This window comes from Lagopus muta, chromosome 5, assembly GCF_023343835.1.
Source record: "Lagopus muta isolate bLagMut1 chromosome 5, bLagMut1 primary, whole genome shotgun sequence".
Classification (NCBI taxonomy): Eukaryota; Metazoa; Chordata; class Aves; order Galliformes; family Phasianidae; genus Lagopus; species Lagopus muta.
The window spans coordinates 52,315,765-52,332,585 of record NC_064437.1 but is presented as its reverse complement, the minus strand read 5'-3'; the positions used below and the strand labels follow the sequence as shown (position 1 = coordinate 52,332,585).

The 16,821-nt window shown below is 35.6% G+C and overlaps 1 protein-coding gene across 1 annotated transcript in view; it reads left to right on the top strand.

Annotated features, from left to right (window-relative positions):
- LOC125693373 (adhesion G protein-coupled receptor A3-like) overlaps nt 1–16,821 on the top strand; it is a 252,429-nt gene that overhangs the window by 25,904 nt on the left and 209,704 nt on the right. The gene's annotated exons all lie outside the window — the stretch shown is intronic.

Here is a 16,821-nt window from a genome sequence, read left to right as displayed (position 1 = left end):
GTTACTTGGGACTTTTCAAATGAATAACTGTGAGAGACTCAGATATTTAATCAGTATAATTCAATATGGGTGAAAGTAGCACGCTCAAGAACAGAGTAATTTTAGTTGCAGTTCTTAAGTCTCTTTTAAAATGATTATTTTGAGTCACATAGGTACAAAAGCAGAAATAACACCTGAGATAGTAGAGGCATCTTAAAGTGAAAAATAGCAAAGTACAATGTACAGAGTATCCCTAGAATTGTTCATTTACATTCACAAGCAAGGGAATGGTACAACTTGACTTGCAAGTTGACTAACAAGTAAAGTTGACAATTTGACTTATTTGATAATGTCACTAGCTTTATTAATATGTAGTGTAGAGATCTCTCTTCAAGTTTGGCATTTTGAAAAGCAATAGTCTGTTATGGGTAGAAATGGGGCTTGTGATGAAATTAAAAAAATCACGAAGGTACCTGCATTGCTTGGTCAGCTAACGTTAATAGGCTTTGAGTGGTTTTCATACTTTGTTGGCATTCTCTAAATGAGATTGACATTTTGACTATTTTATTCTGTTCAACTCTAAGATACTTCAGGAAGTTATTCAGCATTAATTTTGTGCTTTTTTTGTTTTATTCTGATCTCCCCCTCCTCCTCCTTGATAGTTGAACTAGAAAATATGGTTTTGAAGGTATCTGATTTCAGGCTCCAGTGCTAGTTCCGAAATTATCTTCAGAAAACAGTCTTTGAAAGGTTTACAAGAGTGACCATCTTATTTTAGAGTACAAGTCATAACTGTAAATGTGATTTCATCTGCATTTAAGATAAATTTGTGGTCATGCAAACTATAGTAATGGTAATTTATCACAGTTGTAAAAGGCTGTTACAAGCTCAAAACCTTATCCAACATGGAATGTTTTCTTGAGACTTATTGCCAAGGTAGTTACAGAGAGGCTTTTTGTTTTAAGTCTCACAAATGATTTAGTTGATCAGAGTGAGAGTGGGGTGGCAATTTAGAACTGACAGATTGAGCAACAGTTTTTCTGTCAGACAGTATTATGTGTAGATGAGAGGTCAATGAATGCCACTACAGTTTTTCACTGCTTTTGGTAGCCAAGCATCTACGTAAGAGACAGGGTTAGAATTTCAGCAAGATACAACTGTTTTAACCCTTCTGGGCCAGTTTCAAATGAAACTACTATAATGAGTTGTGGAGGTGAATTAAAGCACTCATCATTATCTGGGGTCACTTGTCTTAATCTTCAGAATGGCTGTACATTTTCCACTTTGTGCCTTTCAAATAGAGATTATCTGTTAAAAAAAAAATGTTGACAGTGAAAATCTTCCTTTCAAACCAAAGTGCTTGAAAATTCTGTAAAAAAGCCACCAAGTCCAGCAGTCTTTTTTATTTCCTATGACGGGAGAGGAGCTGACAACACAGTGAGCACCTGATGCCTTGATGGAGTTCTTTAGCTATGGTCTCTGGCAGGATTTGTTTGCTGCTGTCTTTAAGTTTATGATGAACTGTGTGGATCAGCAATCAGATTTTGTTGCAATAGTTTTTAGGTCTTTTAGTACACAGCATCTGCTAAGTGAGAGATTTTAGGCTTTACAGCTTCACTTTGCAAAGTCAGTGCTCTGTGCTGTATTATTGGTCTGCTGAAGTCACATTGAGTTTTCAGTGAATTTCTGTCAAGCCATACAGTTACAACTAGCAAATATCCCTTTAAAGCTCAACTGCATACTCCTGAGGGTTTGGCAGCATACAACAGATACTGGGTTCCTAAAGAGGCCTGCAAAACACTTGTTCTCTGACATTAACAGAAATATGATCTGACGTGGTATCTGTGAAGATAGCTGTACTTAGTGACTTTAAAAATTGTTACACTGATGTGGCCTGTAGGTATCTGAGTGCTGCTGAAAATGGAAATGGCCGTTACTCTCTCCAGGATTGCTGATGCTTGCTGAAATGATGCTCCCAATTTTTGTCATGGTGTATTATGAGAATAATGTGATTTATTACCTGAGAAAATCTGTAGGCTCATCTCTTACAAAGGTAGTTAAGTTTTGTGTCAGATGGTGATTTATAGACGGAATGAAATTGGTCTTTGCTCTGAGATTTCCTGTCCCCCGAGGATGCTGTTCAGCACAGTCATCTCCCATCCAGCACTGGGTCATCAGCTCTCCCTGGAAGGAACAGTCGTTTTCACTGCGTTTCTCTTCGTTTCTCTTCAGAGATGTCATCGCTGAGATAACATTCCAGTTGTGTTTCACACTAAAGCACTCAGCACCATGAAAGCTTTCCCAGAATGATTAGCTGGGGCTGTAATGCAACATAACTGGTTTAATGGAACCTGTGAAATGAGTATATGGATATGTTTTGGTTTTCGTACGTAGTGATTTAATGAGAAGCTGAATCTTAGAGGTGAGATTAGCTTTGCCTAAACAAGTGCAGCTGGACTTGTCTTAAGCTTCTCTAGGCTGGCTTGTACATCTCTGCTAATTCCTGCTTACAACTTTTGCTCTTGTAATTCTCAGCTACATAGTTCTTATTCAACCTGGAGCTCAGGTTGAAATCAGTGAAGTGGGAAGGAGAGTCACTTGCTTAGAGCTGCAAACACCGGAAATTTGATTTTGTTGCAACTCAGCCACAAGTCCAAAGCCACATGAATAATTCTCTTTCTGGTACTTTGATTCACTGTCTGTGAAATAATAATACTTACATAAATGACTGTAATTGTAAGGGCAAAGCAGTCAGATGTACTTTATGGAATAATGTGCAATATAGCTTTCATTGGTTCGGTCCTGTTGAAGATCATCTTGTTTTTTGATTTATGATAGTGTTCTGGATTTTGGTTTTGATCATAAAACCTATCTAAATGTTTAAACATTTTTTTCTCCATTATTCTTTTACTTGTTTTTTAACTGTTCTGAATACCTGTATTATTTTGCACCAGAAGTGAAGGCAGCTTGAAATTCTGTGTTTATTCATGCCCTGTATTCTTATCCAAGTAGATTATTACAAAATAAAAGTAATATTAATTCCATTCCACTAAAACTGGCTAGTAAAATCTTGACAGTAGAAAATAACCTTTAACATTCAACATCATTCAAAAGACACTCTGCCATTTTAAATATCTGGAAATCTGTTTCCTTAAAGAAGGCTAAGAGATTACCTCTGGCCAAGTAAAATATCTTCCAGTGTAAGGGATGATATGTTTATATATCCTCTAGCACACATAATAGAGAACACAAGGTAATGGCTTTTGCTTTACTGAAGCTTTCTTTTGGCTCTGATTATATGAAATGCATACACAAAAATATTCTCCTGTTCATCGCATGATAACTGTCTTCAGATGCATGTGTATCACAATAGGTGGCTGTTACCTTGTTTGTTGCTGTAGATGTAAGAAAGATGAAAAGCAATTTAAAACTCCGACAGTTTTGACTCTACTGAATTCCCAAATAATATCTGAACACCTACATAATAGTGTCTGAAAAGTAAACATTACCTTTCTTGGAGTGACTGGTCTGACAGAGGAATGTTTCTGAGTTGTGCGCCTCCAGCAATGTATTGCTGAAATGGAGTTAAATTTACACATGCAGTCTTTGCAGATAAGAGGTTTCAACTGTAATAATAGCATCAGGAAATCTATTTGCCATTTATTTAGTAAAGGAATTTAAAGTCCATACTTTACCGAGTACTTTATTATTCGGCAGCAATTCTATAGCTTTTAGGTAAGATTCACTGTCTGTGAATACTTCAGATCTAATAATTCAAGTACTCTGCTGAGAGAAGGGCCCTCCAGGAACCATGGACACTCAAAATTGTGCTGCTTGATGAGATCCCCAAATCCTTACACTAGTTCTGACTTGCTAGCTGGGGAAAGCTCTGAGTGAGTGTGAAAGTCTTGTTGAGGTGTTCTCAGTCATAGCAGCGTCCCGACAGTTTTTCATTCCCATATTGATCGGACTGTACCCTGTCCGTCTGCTGCTTGTGTGCTCTCACAGCCCAGACTTCCTTCCCTTTGCAAAGAATTGGTGATTCTGAAGGCTTTTGGTGAGAGGGAAGGCTTTTGTTCCAGAGAACACAAATGGAGGGGACTACAGAGGTAACTGTGCTGCTTCCTGCACAGAGAAGGATGTAGCTCCCTTGCTATTTCAGAGTTCCAAGATCTGTTTCAGTATTTGCTTATGTTATTGTTTGGAGGAGGGAAAATTCATGTGCTCGGAAGCCAAAAGTCAGAGTTTGGAGACAAAAAATTTTGAAGCAAAACCCAAACCCCTTTATTCTATGTATTCCTTTACTTAACTAGCCATTTTTTGAACCTGTAAGGTGCACTTAGGGCAGCATTTTAAGCCTTTACTTTTACATTCACAATAGCTGGAAAATTTTTGATTTAAAGAAAGTTAAAAGTGACAACCAGGATTCTTAGATGGAGATTAAAAAATCAAATCCCTCAAAAACTTCATTTCTAGACCTGTCATCTTGAAATAAGATGCATTTCATATATACAGAAACATTTTTAAAAATGAGAAGAAAATTTGAGCACAAAAGGGGAAATAATATTGCCACGGGCAGGCAACTTACTTGAATGCCTTAAGCACAGTTTCAGGTCTATCAGTCATATGGGAGAGTGTCATTATATTTCTGTGAAATGCTTTAATGCAATCTTTTATTTTTTGCATAAATATTAATATTGCTTAAACCAGAATCACTTAATAATTAAGATACTGAGCTGTTCTGTTTTTTTTTTTTTTTTTTTTTTTTTTCTCATGTTCTGTGCTGAATATAATTGGTTTCTGTTGGAATAGATTGTGCAAAGGAGCTGCTCCATGTACCTGGCTCTAATTACTTCATGATCACTGCAAAACTCTGAAGGACTTGGAATAAGAAAGTTTTTAGTTTGTATCAGGTTTTTTTTTTTTTTTTTTTTTTTTTACTGAGATTAAAATAAGACATTGTAGAAACTTAAATACTACTGGCATTAAATTCTATACATTAAGCTTTCTGTTACAATTTTGAAAGCGTTTACCTTTGTAAAGGAAAATCTGCTTTTACTTAATCTTCAGTACACACCGTTCACTCAGCTCTTTAGATGAAGTCTGCTGATACGTTTTAACTGTTTTGTGGCACTTATTTAAACTAATTTAAAATAATCTCTCAATCTATGTCAGTGCTTTTTTTGATATTCTCTAAGAACTTGAGCCTGACAGAAGGTTATACATCCTCCATACTTTCTAGTACACCAAATAATGCATTACTCTTAACATATCTGGTGTGTGAAATGAATGCCTGAGGTATTATTTAAGGACCTGCTGCTCCTTTTTAATTTTTTTTTTATTATTTTTTTGGTCATTCTACTTAACTTGAAGCAGGTCATGCTAATTTTCTAAGTGTTTTGGTGTTTTGTGTTCCCCCCCCCCCCCCCTCCCCCCCCCACTTCTGGAGCAGTTTAATAAGTAGGTGATAAACCAGTATATGTACCAGACCAGACAACCTTTGCATTGGTTTATTTTGGTTGTTTTTCTTCATTGGTACTCATAGGTATGAGTATGTGCTCCCTGCTCATTTTGTTCTATTTTCTGCATTTATTTCTTCTGTTTTTCCTGCAGACATTCTCTGCTTTTATGAAAATGTCTCACTTAAGCAGCCTTCCTTCATGTCATTTCAGGCATCCCTGACTGATGTTATTGCTCTTATTATTTATTCAGAGATCTGAAGACATTTCTGAAAAATGAATAAATTACTCTGTCATCATTTTTTAAGAAAGCTTTGAAAACCACTAAAAGAAATGAAAAGGGAAGCCATTAGGAATAACCAAGCTTCACTTATCATAGCTTTGATAGCTTCAGGACATGATTCCCTACAAAGGTTTTGGAATTCCTTGTGGATATTGCTGTCAGAGTTTATTACTATAAAAGTGATGTGATCAAATACTGTAGAAGTAAATGTCTTAGGAGTGATTTGGCCGAAATGCACTCTGTAAGGTAATGCTGAATGCTTGCAATCAAGTATCAGAAAAGGTGGTTGAATGAACTAAACACTAACTAATGTGAAAGAAACAAAGCAAAATAGGAGAAATCTACTTCTTTGGTGGAAGTTGGGTCAAAGTTTAGGTAGGTTTTTGTTTGTTTGCTTTTATTATTTATACCAATGTTTTGAACAGTTGTGTTGAAAGCTTTATTTCAAAGATTGCAGATATAACTAAAATGGAAAGAACATCAAATATTGAACAACACAGCCTTGGGAAGATGGGAAGATAATTTAAAGTACCTGAGCTGATAGATAGCATTTGAGGCTAAGATTAAAGAAAGAGAAACCCTAAGTAAGACTGTCTTTGGCCACTTTAGCTTAGAAGCTGAGAGGTGCACTTGGAGATGATTGCTCCTGTTTGTTACATTGTGTGAGAACTGCCTTCCCAAACTGCTTAGGGGAATCTTAGCTTTTAGGCTGTTTTCCTAAGGTAACCATACTGCCCTTCTCCAATGCAAAATCCATTTGCAGGGTAAGAAACAACAGTGTTTAGGCTCAAAAGCAGTACTTTTATCAAAGTAAACTGAATCTTCTACCTGTTAATTCAGTGTACTGATTTAGCACACCATAATATATATTCAAACAGAAATTAAAAGATGAAAGCCCGATTATTTCTAGAAGATAGCATAAAATGCTTGCTTCTCATTGCGTGTATACTCAGTATACAGAGTTTTTCAGCATACTTTTAGCATAAATAGGTTTTTCTAAAGTAATCTCTTTTAGTTAGTGCTGAAAACAAGAGAAATTTGATGTGGATTAAAAATAAGGCAGTTTTAAATATATGTTCTCTGGGGCTCATTATTTCTGAAATGGGTGCTGAAGGTCGCAGTTCTTTTTCACTGTGATGTCTGAAGCCATAGTGGTAGGGTGCCATCATAGGAATACTGTGAGCAAGCTGGATGGCTGGGCATGTTCTCTCCTCTATCTCTGGAAAAGGTCTAAACCAAAGCAAACATGTTACCAAACAGCCTGATTTCCCCCCTTTGCTCCCTGAGTGGGTCTGGGGTCCCTTTCTATCTCGATGTTTTGGAGATAGTAAATTAGCCATAATTAGATGTCTTGCGTTTTCTGCCTCAATTGGATGCTGTCCTGAATCTCAGTTTTTAAAAGTATTTTCAAACCATCACCAAAGAACTGTAAACTGATATGATAGCCTGTGTGCATTATGCAGAGATAGTTAGTTCTCTGAATTAAATATGAATAATCACCACCTGTTTCAAATTTCAGGATTCCAATATGGCTGAACATATACTGATTGTTGTCTGCAGGACTTAAGAAAAAACTTCTTTCTTATTCCCTGTTTGCACTTAAATCTCTGCTCCTCTGTCCGCTTTGAAACCAAACAGTGCTAAAGAAGTGTTCTGATGTGTGGTTCCAATGGCTGAGGCAAAACAGAGCAAACAATTCAGATTTAACAGCCTTGCTCTTTAAAATGTCTCCTTCTGAGGGAAGAGCTTCTCTTAAAATTCATCTAGGAATTATTTTCTGTTGTTAGATGAGTTTCTTTTCAGGTTTTCAGTTTTGAGATATTCTATATCCCAAAGGATATAGAGTAAGTTTTGTATTTTATTGAATTATCAGTTCACATATATCATCATTTAAGAAAGTACTACTCTGGATACCTTTTGCAAAATACAACTACAGTCTCAGCAGAACCTATGAGTTAGGATATAACCATCATAAAAGCAAACCTGTTTGGGAGGAAATCAAAACAAATTACTACAGCGAGAAACTTTAACTGTTTTTCTGGCTTTATATTCAGCACTTTTACTGTTTATCTGTTGGAGTAACCGAGATGTGCATTTTTTGAAAACCATCCTGATCGTGTTTTTCAGAAATAATATGGAAACTCTTCAGAATGCTGTTTTAGAAATACAAAAATGGCAAAACTGGGAAAAGCAGAACAGGTGTTTCAGATTTTAAAAGAAGGGTGATGGGCTGAATAAGAGTAATGATGTGAAAAAGAAGCTGAAAAGATCTTACGAGAAATAAATAGAAGGTAATATAAAAAGTGTATTAAACAAGGAATGGTGACTCAGGAATTCTAAATCCTTTTTCAAAGTGGCAAAGGTTGCAATGCTGATAGTTATTTGACTAAGCTCTATGTTTCTCACAATGAATCACTGTGGCAAATTACTTGTGGTAGCCTTCACTTCATTTTGAAAAGGGGATCCTAAATGAACTCCTTGGTCCCACTGAAATGAGTGTGAAAATTCCTATTGTACAGGATAAAGGTGTGCTTCTCTAGCTCTTGGCTGTCTCATTGATGCTGGGCACACTGAAATACACAAATCTGCAACCTTTTCTCATGCATTGGTCACTCACTTGCTCCTCCTGGTGTTTGTGCAATCACTACTGGTGAATTGTATTGAAAGTATGACTGGGTAAAAGATAAGGAAGTCTTCCCACTGTAATGCTACTTGATCTCAACAAAAAGCTAATTATCCTCTAATTTTTCCTAGAAATGATGACTAGATTAAATTAATTTTTATATTACACCAGCTCAATGAAAAACTTATTTTTGTTTATTCTGTATCAGTCTTACTCTTCCCATTAACTGCATTTTAAATATGTGCATGTGTATATCTATTCAGTAGAGTCTGTGCGGTGTGCCAAAGGTAAAACCAGGAGCAACAAGGCATGCAGACCCACACTGTCATGCCTGCAAATGCTTTCAGAAATGGAGAAAAGAATTTCCTCCTCATTGTAGAAAGATTATTTTAACTAATTCCTCTCTTTCTTGAAAAAAAAAAGTTGACAATAGAATCTTCAAAAAACTAATGCACGTATCTTTAATTAATGTGAGTAATTCTGCTAAACTCATTAGGACTCACAATTGAAAGTTAAACACATACTTCAGTACCTCAACTACAGATCATGCATGAGGTAGGTGTAGTGGCACAGTCTGAAAATTCAGTTTTCAAAAGATGTGATGGGAATGCTGTCTTATCAAAAGATAATGTTACCTGCGCTCCAGTTAAAAACATCTTAAAGTGAGATTTATCTAGACAGTTTAATGATGCTATAAATCCGTATACATGTAGGAAAATAGTAATGGTTCATCATGCTTTTATATCGTCAGTACTTCAATAGTCTATGATTTCAGTGAAGTAGGACCGCATATTTTTATTATGTGCACTGTTTGTATCTCTACAGTTATCTCCTAATTAAATGCTTTCTAGGTGTTGAATTTCTTGAATACAACTGACTGAACTTGAGCCATATAATTGCTGTATGATACTTGAAGTCTCCACTGTTGTGGATGTGACCTTTACATCTTAGTTTGTATGAAAAATGTGCTTTACTTAAAAGAGGATCATCTAGTTCGGAAATTTGCCAGTGCTTGACAGAAGTAATAAAATAGACAACTGCATTTATTTCTTGCAGTACTTAGAGTCCTATTAGTAATGCTTTGATTCCTGCTGTTTCTTTTCCCATTCAGTTAATGAATATCACACTGTAGTGGAGAGAGCTTGTTTCAAAAGCTGGGAGTTCTTTACCTCCCCCAGTGTTACAAAATCATATTAAGATTTCTCTTTGAGAATGGCCTTCTTGCTTCCTTTTTCTTAATACATTAATACCACTGAACCAGTATTAGAGAGAGCGTGACTTATGTATCCTGCTATGGATGGTGATATTTTGTTTCACTGTTTGGTTTGTGATGTTGCTTACACAAAAATGCTTTTGAGTATGATTTTTAGTCAACTAAATCAGTTGTTGCTATGATTTATGCAAGAACTCTTTGGCTTGGTTATTTTGAATGTGACCTGGCAGTCTCTTGTATAATGCAGGAGGACTATTGGTGAAAAGCCATCAGTTTCTTCACTCTTCAAACAAAAATAAGAGTTTCACCTTATAATTTAATTTACTGAAAGTGAGGCAGTTGAGCAGTGCTTTTCAACTAAAGCAGTACTGCATTTCCATAATATGAGTGGTCAGATAAAGAGCCACATATTAGGAGAGCTCTAGTTTCTCTTACTACATTCTATCAAATGTATGGCAGATAATTAGAATTTTTTGCACATTTGGAAGAATTTTCACTCAAATGAATAATTATGTAGAAGAAAATTTCTCGTTGCTTATAATTCTATCACTTTTTTGCTATCAAATAGTATGAGGATCAGGAAATATCTTTCAATCGATACTGTTCTAATTGGAAGCACAATTAGTACATTTGAGTTGTTTGGCTATAGCTGTTCACTTTTTTTTTACCACTTGTAATACTACTTATCTACACTTAAAGGTAATTTTCATTATTTTCTGTTTTTTTTTCTAGTGCTAGAATAAAACCAATTGGAATTTGGGGTGCTAGGTGGCCAGGTCTTACTGCTTGTGTGACTCCTGTTAAGAACATTGGCAACCTATGGTTTATTTTGAGGGGGAAAAAAAAAAAAAAAAAAGCAGCATAGGAGATCGTAATTATCTTGCTTAAGAGGGATGTTGCTTGAGATATTATGTGCATCTGTACTATTCTGATAACTTCTCTTGATGCTTTTTTAAAAAATTTGGATATTCTCAAACTCAGACTCAATAGGAGGCACTATGACTGTCTTAAGTTCTAAGCATGCAGATGGTCATATAAATTGATAACATTTTTCTCATCTTTACAAGTTTTTCCTACTTTCTGTTTGCTTACCAAAATATGTATTTGTCTGACACACCCTGTTCATTTGGTGAGCTGTCAGTATTGTTCTTCAGGTAGTAGCTACAATTACTACTGGTATTTGTCTGTTGAAAGCTCCTTCATATATATATATATATTTTTTTTTTTTTTTTTAAATATATATATATATATTTATGGTGCATGTCTCAATGAATTATGCATGTTTTGGTTTAACAAGGAGGTTTTCAAAACCTTAAAAATTATTTTTTATTTTACACTGTGGTATTTCAGTATAAATAATTCCATTTTTATTTTGACACCATGAAGAAATGAAGTAATATTTTCACATCTATTTCACACTACTGTGCCTAGGTGTTTATGGGATGTCTGCTCCCATACCTTTTGTATCTGACCACATAATGTCTAAGAGAAGAAGCAGCTTATAGTGTTACATGTCTATTGTTATCAGGGTGCCATGTAAAATGACTAATTATTATTAGCACATATGGGGCTTTTTTGGTTGCTGTTTCTGTTTTTTTGTTTTTTGTTTTTGTTTTTTAAATAAAAGTCATTCTGTTCTGCTTGAATTGAAGTTAGTGTCTAAGTGTAACAGAAATGCTAAGTCAGGCCTGAAGCAGTGATTGAGCACCTGATGGGAAGGCAGGGCCAACCCAGAGGAGCTCAGGTGCATGTAACAAATCTGAGTGACTGGAAGGAGTGGCGCCAGGATTCACCCCTTCATAGACTTCATTTTAGAGTCGGCAGTGGAGGAAGTTATCTTGCTGGAGATCTCTGCCTATATGAGGTCTTCCAAAGGTATGCAGATTTTCTTCCTTTGTTTCTCTGCCCACAGCTGCTGCATTTGGGCTTGTTCTCATTTGCTGCAGCCACAGACTTTGCCACCCCACCATTACTGCTGCACTTCCCATCACATTATAGGTACCAGTAAGAGAAACTGCAGAACTTGAAAAAGAATTTCTTCAAATGGCTTCCACACAGAGGTCCCAGACCTACTGTCTTCATGGACTGAGCTTTCTCTCTTTTGTCAAATTATCTTGGATATCCATCTAGCACACCTTCTTAATCTATAAGTTGGGGAAAAAAGCAACAGGAATTAAAAGGAAGTGTACAGCACTGGCAAGAGTGGTTGCTCTTTTCTGCAGTACTTCTGTGTACCTTCAACTGGTCTTGGAGCATGCTGTGAGTGAAGGAGCTCAGAGAAGTTCATTTTCTAGATGTTGGTTGTTCAGCTCATCTATCAGCTAGATGCAGATTTGTGTTAAGTCTGGTCTGAACTATTTCCTAGGCTGCTCAGTAGAAAATCCAATGCAATTTGACATTTTCTTAGTCTTCACTTAAGAAAAGTAAATAAATGTATTTTTTCCTGTGAATATTATCAGAGGAAATGCATATTTTCAACAATGAGTCACTCTTCCTTCTATGTTCAGTATGCATTTGGGAACAGGATGGTCCATCTAAATGTTTTGTCTTTCTTGGGCCTGTTTATCTGAAATGGGGATTTTCCATGGGATTTGCTGCAGCATGAGCTCACACTGTAGGTTTTACTGAGTGGGATGCGGCATCATCTTGCTGTAGAGGCCTCAGCTGTGGAATTTGTTTATTATGATGAATGAACCCAAGTCCATTGACTTCAAGGGCATAGCATAAGGATTCTTTTCCTCTGCTTGAGGGGTTGTAGGTGAAGTTTGTTTGCATTATGATTGAGAGTTTTTTATTCAGTGCATTTTGAAATGCTATGTTAGTTTTTCTGGATGTGTTTTATACCTGAATAAGACTTTGTTGCACAGGATTACATATTTCTGCAGACTTTTTTTCAGCCTTTCACTAAGGCAAAACTCATGGAAGCCATTTAAGATAACTGTGTTAAGATTTGTGTTCAATTAATTCTAATGGAGGGACCAGGAAGATATTCAGTGGAATGGGTTGTGATTCATTAAACATACAGGCCTTGAATATCAACTATTTGTATGGTTTTTTTCCCACCACACTCACTTCCTTCAGAGAAGAGGGGAAAAAAGGTTTCCATGTAAACATGAACCTTCAACCTTTATATGGGTAAAAAGGAAAAACTGAATGACCATGCTGCTAAGAGGGCTATGATCTGGCCTAAAGAGATAGGGGGCACCAGTTGGCTAATTATCTCATAGCAGATCTTTTGCGCTTTTGAATTGCTTTTACCACTGGTTCTTGTACCTCCCAGATAAATAGTATTGCTGTGTAAAATTGAGGCTGGATGATTTGTTTGAACGTATGGATGAAAGAGCACGTAGCCTGTGCTGCAGCCCAGAAGTGGATTTGCATGATATGTAGGTAATGTGCTCTAGGATATAGCTACAGGTCACAAGAGAGAATTTGAAGGATACCCCTTCAGAGCCTGTGGGGAAAGACAAACCTGGTGTAGAGTTACTGTCTTCTGAACACCATCCCTGAGGCAAACGATCCCCTGGAATGTCTTGTGAGAAGGAGCCATAAGATGCAAAATGCTTAATGAAATTCAGTAAGTGTCTGGTCAGGTTAGTGGTGCTGTTTTAGTTAGATGGATCCCATGAGGAGTAGAACTGAGGGTACCATCATCTGATATGTTTGGTTTGCATTTTATCTTCTGGTTACTTTGGGTTTGGATCATGACATATGTTGAGTACTAGAGTTCAATTTGAAAACTGAACTCTAAAATAAATACCTTCACAGAAGGCTTCTCTAGGAAATGATTTACTTATTTTATTTTTAAAAGGAAAGTAAAACATTGAATGGAATTTGGTTTAGGAAAATAGCTTCACTGAAATAAAGTGTGCTCATTTTCTTAGTGTTTCTCTTCTCAGAATAAAATATTTATAATGTGAGATTCTTAACACATGGATAGAAACTGATAATTATTTAAACCAGCTGCCTTGCTGCAATATTTATTTGTGATTAAATGGCATAAGAGAAAAAATAAGACAAGTGAAAATGCTGTGAATAAATAAGATGTGAGAAACACTCCATAACAGTGTGTGCACAGCAGTGATTTGTTCTAAAAAAAAACGAAAATTATATTTAATCATTTACTAAGTGATTCATTTTCTGATGTGGTTAAAAGTACTTTTACATCTGGAAGTGATCCAAAATCGAACATATGAATAGCACCTTTTCCCATGTGTTTATCTAATAAACCTTTGTGTTTCTTGTTAGTATGTAAAAAGGATGTTCTTTTTCCTTGAATTTTTGTTGATCTCTAATGACATACTTTGTAAGCAGGTGACTCTATTTAAAGGAAAAGTGGTAACTAACATAAGTTATAATTCTTATTTTTTGTGTATATTCAGTCACTTTTGAAGAAGTAATATACAAAATTATTCAGTGTAACTTCAGCATCACAAGTCAGAGCTATAATTTTACTAGGCATTGATTCCTTGAGAGGGTTTTCTTTTCATCACCTGTAGTTAAGCCTTGTTTCTGTTTTTGCATTCTGAACAGTGTAATTTTTCTCCTTTCTAGCTTCTACTCACACCAATTGTCCTTGGAAGGGAACAGTTTCATGAGTTCTACTAAAACTTTAATAAGTGATTAATTACTGCACAAAAATAATGTGATTTACATTTGCTAGTGACACAGGTTTTCGTAATTGCAGACCAGCTCCATTGGTGCAAACCAAATCCATTCTGATTGCAGCCTGTTGCAAGCTCTTGGGCATGACTGAAGCTAATTAAAAGCAGGTGGATCCTTCCTGTTTAACAGACCAACAAGCTCAATGAAATGTAGATAATTTATAATTCTTCCCTAACAATTAATATATATTTTTTTCCCACAGACCTTATTGGAATGTTGGGTTTCTATAAAGCCATGATTCTTCCATGTTCTGAACAGAAAAACAATTTTATTTTAACTATAGCATCCATACTACCATGTTTATAGAACCTGCATTTTAGTTGGCAATGTAAAGAGAAGGCCCTGAAGGAAACCTAAGTTTTGAAACCTGATCTCTGTGTGAAAGTCTCTGTGAAAGTCTGGTGTAAAGATTTGAAAGAGTTACTTCAGAAACACAAATCAATGTAGGTATGCTCTGTGATATTTTTTTAATTTTTTAGTGTCTGTTGTATTTCTAAAGACTTAATTTCTCCTTCAGAAAAATGAAATAATGACTCAGTGAGATGGCAGCATGGCTCATGTTTTACAATATTGCCATGTTTATGATCTGAGTGTTCAGATAAAACTTGTAATTTATTATTAGTTAGATAGTTCCCTTTCATTTCTTTATTTTATTTTGTTATTTTGAGTTTATTTATGTAAAAGATACCACCTTCTGTCCATGTACATAGAGGAGACCCAGAGGTGGAGTAGGAGACTTGTGGGACTTTTATGGACTTGCCAGGAATGTTCAGACTGCCTTCTTTTTCTAGGCTTGATGAACAAAAGTCTGGAAAAACAAATTGGCACCATGAACGTTATTCAAAGACAGAAATAGTTGTATCTAAGCCAGATGAAAGTTCTGAAGTACGTGTATCTTTGCAAATCAGACTATCCAGAAGAGTCCAAATATAATATTTATACCTAATGTCACTGTAATAGACCTTAGAGATGGTCTCTCTGTAACATAGTGTATAACCAAATGACCCAATATGAAATGGAATTTAAGATGTTAGTCTTTCTAAGCCCAGCCAATTTTTATTTTCAGACTTTGCTTTTTTTTCCTGAATGATCCCAGTGCAGTGCAGCCTCAGAAGATACGAACAGTATATAATAATAGAAAGAATTATGTATTTATGGTTTTTTTTTACATGTTCATAATTTGAAAGTGATTCTTCAGTTTAGTCAGTCACAGTGTAAGTACCTATAAAGTTTAAAAAAAAAACCAAAAAACAACAAAACCACAATCTGACAGATAATGCAAATTGAACAGCTTGCTGCCTTGTGGTCTTGTCATTGCTGAAATGTATTGCTAAGATTGTAGTAAGGAGCTGTTGGAGAAATACATACAATCTTTTTTATCTGAGAAGTAAGAGGCAAATCTTGTGAAATACAGTTTCCTAGTTGATGACAGAATAATGCTTATGTATAGTGGAGCTGTATTTTTTGGTGATAGAAATAGGATTCTGTGTGCTTTAAAATACTTGGGTTTAAGTGTTTGTCTGATTTCAAATTGCCACTAGTGTTTTATAGTGACCTGCTCTGGTTAAGCAGTAATGCTGCCCGGGCATATTCATGACACCTTGGTGTAGTACCAGATCAGTTCCTAGCTCAGAACTGAGTTGCTCTGCTATTCATGTCTTCTGATAGTGGGTCATCAAATTGCATCAGGTTATTTATACATGTCTAATTCTTGCTAGCATTTTAAGTGTCCAATAACAGTAATTATATTGTCTTATTATCAGTGGTGTTGTCTCTTGCATATGGACTTGAAAGTTGTTCTAAGGTGTATGTGCTGTGTAAAGCACTTGCTGTTTATATGTAATAGGAAATACTAAGAGCCAGACAAATTAAGATAGTCTTGTGCAACAGATTATTTTAAAACATCACAAAAATAAAAAGTTGAGACTTAATGAATCAAGTTTGCTAGCTAAGAGCAAAAGATGTCTTTTGAAATTTTGTTACTAGCTTTATCACAAGCAATGTCTCTTACTTTGAAGTCATCTTCTGTGCACTACAAAAATGTAAATGTTATGTAGGAGAACCCATTTTTTAAGCATTTGGAAAAAGATTTGTTAGCAGAATTTTTTTTCCTGCACATTGTACAATCCTTAGATCTGTAGAAAAAAAATGATTTATTGAACTTTGAAATCAGTTAATTTTTCTTTTGTGAATTGTAAAATTTTAATAGGTATTAACTAAATTTTAATCGTCAGAATGAGTTTCGTGTTCATATTGTACTGCTTCTGAAATGTAGCGATGAAAAACACCGAATTAGGACCTCTTGTGAAATTGACAGTAGGAACAAGAAGGGCTGACATATTTTTCAATTGCTTGCATGCACAGAGTTTGCGTGTGTGCTTCATGGTTGTGAATGGGACAGATGAAGCTGAATTACTAAATTTCTACTGTACAAAGGGTAGAGTCAGTCTTTGTACATCCCTGCTGTAGCAGCCACTGAAAAGTGGTTATACTGTCTTCCAGTAACTGTGGAACAGTTCTTAACACATCTCTTGCTCGATCAGCCTTTTCCTGGCTGGGAAATACAACAAATATGTTTACCAATGGTAACTTTCAATCT